This window comes from Saccopteryx bilineata, chromosome 8 (assembly GCF_036850765.1).
Source record: "Saccopteryx bilineata isolate mSacBil1 chromosome 8, mSacBil1_pri_phased_curated, whole genome shotgun sequence".
Classification (NCBI taxonomy): domain Eukaryota; kingdom Metazoa; phylum Chordata; class Mammalia; order Chiroptera; family Emballonuridae; genus Saccopteryx; species Saccopteryx bilineata.
Window position 1 is genome coordinate 66,354,622 of NC_089497.1, and position 3,668 is coordinate 66,358,289.

Consider the following 3,668-nt stretch of genomic DNA (forward strand, 5'->3'; position numbering starts at 1 on the left):
TCCAGCAGGGAAAAGCAAGAAGAAAGCATGTCAAGAGCTACTGTGCAGAGTGCAAGCTAGTCAGCAGCGACTCAGTGTTTGGATCCAACAAGGTGACTGGAATTCAGCTAGCTTTGCTGGTGCTTTAACAATTGTGAGAAACGGAAAGCCATTCACTGATGGAGAGTATGCCAAAACATTCATGCTTGATGTTGCCAGTGAACTTTTTGACGACTTTTTGGATAAAGACAAGATAATCAAATGAATAAAAGACATGCCTCTGTCAGATAGAACTGTTCATGATCATACCATCATGATGGCAAATCAAATTGAGACAACACAAGTGAAGGACATAAATGCAGCACCATTCTTTTCTCTCACTTTGGATGAGTCAACAGACGTAAACCATTTATCCCAGTTCAGCGTGATTGCAAGGTATGCTGTCAGTGACACATTATGTGAGGAAAGTCTTGCTGTTTTGTCTATAAAAGAGACAACAAGAGGGGAAGATTCATTCAAGTCTTTCACTGAGTTCACTAAAGGAAAAAAATCTACCGATGGATAAACTTATTTTGGTGTGTACTGATGATGCTCCGTGCATGGTGGGGAAAAACAGAGGATTTGTAGTGCTTCTTCGTGAACATGAAAAGAGACTCATCCTAAGTTTTCACTGCATCCTACATCAGGAGGTGCTTTGTGTTCAGATGTGTGGCAAGCAGCTTGGTGAGGTGATGTTGCTGGTCATTCGAGTGGTCAACTTTATTGTTGCCCGAGCTTTAAATGATCACCAGTTTAAAACACTGCTGGATGAAATTGGGAATAATTATCCTGGTCTGCTTCTGCACAGCAACGTGCGTTGGTTGTCAAGAGGGAAGGTGCTCAGCTGTTTCACGGCTTGTTTGAGTGAAATCTGGACTTTTCTTGAAATGAAAAATGTCGAGCATTCTGAATTAGCTAACACTGAGTGGCTCCTGAAGTTCTACTATCTCGTGGACATGACTGAACATCTGAACCAACTCAATGTGAAAATGCAAGGCGGCCATGTGACGTCAGAGTAATGGCGGAGTAGGAAGCGATACCAATAAATCTCCCCCAAACCTCAACAAGATCTTCAACCAGAAACAGAAAAACCTATCCTTGGAGCCTCCAGATGTTTTGCAATACACCCAAAGGTATGATCGAGTGAAAAATTGGCTAAATATATAACCAAACCCTGAAGGAAATAGGGAGTAAGAAATGCTCCGCCTTCCTCACTAACCTAAACAGGGTGATTTTCACTGGAAACTGAGAATATAGAACTAAGGCGGGCAAAGGGGTTGAATAGATCCAGGCCGTGGCACAAACGGCCGAACCAGCTGTGGCTCGGAGATCCAAGCCGAGGAAAAACTGTTCCTGTGACAACCCGGGCAATACAGCTAACACTCGCGCCAAACCCAGACAAAGAAAGACAAGCAGGACAGCCATTTTACCTGATCCCTGGTCGGCGCATAGTGGGCGAGAGATTCCTTCCAAAGCCCCCGGAGGGTGCACCCGTGTTACTCCACAGAGAGGCAGAGTCAGAGGCCTTTGTGTGGGCCGAAAGCCTCCGGGCTGCCCCAGCACCTGGGGAGAGTCGCACACGGGGAGGAAGCGAGAGCTAATTCCAACACTGGAACTTTTCAGTGCAGGCGGGAGGTTTCACTCAGAGGGCGAGACTCCGACCTCACATCCTGGTCTGCGCGCACGGAGAGTGGGAAGGAGACTCCTTCCAGCACCTCCAGAGTGGGAGCCCATGTTGTCCCACGGAGGGGCAGAGTCGGGAGCCTTTGTGTGGGCCGAGGGCGGAGTCACGGGCTGCCCCAGCACCTTGAAAGAGCGGCACACGGGACGAGCGAGAGCCAATTTCAACATTGGAACTTTTCAGTGCAGGCAGGGGGTTTCACTCAGAGGAGGAGACTTCCGGTCTAACATCCTGGTCTGCTCACACAGACCCGCCCGTGTTACCGGACAGAGTGGCAGAGCCAGAGGTCTTTGAGTAGGCGAAAGCCCCGGCTGATTATGCTAGCAGCTCTGACTGACTGAGCCTTACCCAGAGCCCTGTGCTGAGTGGAAATAAGAATGGGGAGTTGCCCGCTCTTTGAGCCTCTTACTATCCAGGCAGAGGCAGCAGCAACCCCATAGCTGGATTCTCAGGCTGCTGGTTGAGGAAGGAAAGACTAGGAGAGAGGCTCCTGGAACACGGACTCTCTCACTGTCGGAGCCAATAAACGCTAATGAGCCTTGACTGCCAACGAGACTGAAGCACAATACGTGACATCGCCATAGAGACTTATCAACTGCAAACCTCTACCTGAGCGTGCCAAAGGGGCAGAACCTGGGGTACAGAGTCGCCGACCAGGAAGAGGGAGAGAAAAGAAAAAGCAAGAAGATAACCTCTCAAAATCAGAATAATCCTCAGACTTTATAACCTATCCCATTTTATTATATTTGTTCATTTGTTTCTCTTATCTTCATCCTTGATTTTTTTTTCTTTTTTCTTTTTTTTTTCCCTCCTCCAATTTGGTTGTTTAACTCCCTACGGGTCTTATTCTCTCCTCTCCTTGAACTACACTACCCATAAGTGTTACATCTCCCATTATCTTTTCTTTACTCTTCCTTTCTCTCTATGAGGGTTGCACTCCAAAACCCTTCACTCTCTCTCTCTCTCTCTCCTCTTTTTTCTTCTTTAGTGGTTCCCTCTTTTTTTCTCTCTCTCTCTTCTTTTCTCCCTCTATATTAGTTTCTTCCTTTTTCCTTTACATCTCCTCTCATTCAAACCTCAATAACAAACAAATTATTTTATCTGGGACTCAAACTTATGTTTGTGGCATTTGGGGGGTTTTTACTTCACCTTTTTAACTCATTAGCAGTGTTCCCATCCCTCTCCATTTTATCAAGCTCTTGTTCCACTAAATACAATAGTAATTTTTTAATTTGTCCCCCCATTTTTCTGTTTCCCTCTTACTCCTCTCATCATAACTCTTAGTAAACCAAAACCTAAACACAAATCATTTTATTCTTGATCCAAATTTTTTCATTATTTGCTTTTTGTGGGTCCATACTCCCACCCCTTTTTTATTTATTTATTTTTTTCTTGCCCCTTTATTACTTTTCCCCAATTCAGGCCCTCCATTACAGGCATTGTTTGTTCTATTAAATACAATATAATTCACAGTTCACCACAAGATTTTCTCAAGAAAGAGGGGAGAGGAGAGGAGAGAAAAAAAGGAAGGGGGGAATAATTTCCTTTTTTAAAATTTTTATTTTATTTTATTTTTCTTTATTTCATTATTAATTTTTTTAAAAAAACAACTTTTTTCAATTTTTTATTTTTTTAACTCTTTATTTTTTATTAAATCTCATTAATACTATCAACAAAACCACCCTCAGATGCCATTAAGGAAGATAAAATCTAATATCATGGATACAAAAGAAAGAGAGGTAACACAGATAGAAGAGGAAAAATCTATGGAGAAAAAATTTAATATATTGGAAACCTTGGAGTTAAATGACAGAGAATTCAAGATAGGAATCCTAAAAATACTCAGAGATATACAAGAAAACACAGAAAGGCAATTTAGAAAGCTCAGAAAACAACTCAATGAACACAAAGAATATATGTCCAAGGAAATTGAAACTATAAAAACAAATCAAACAGAGATGAAAATCTC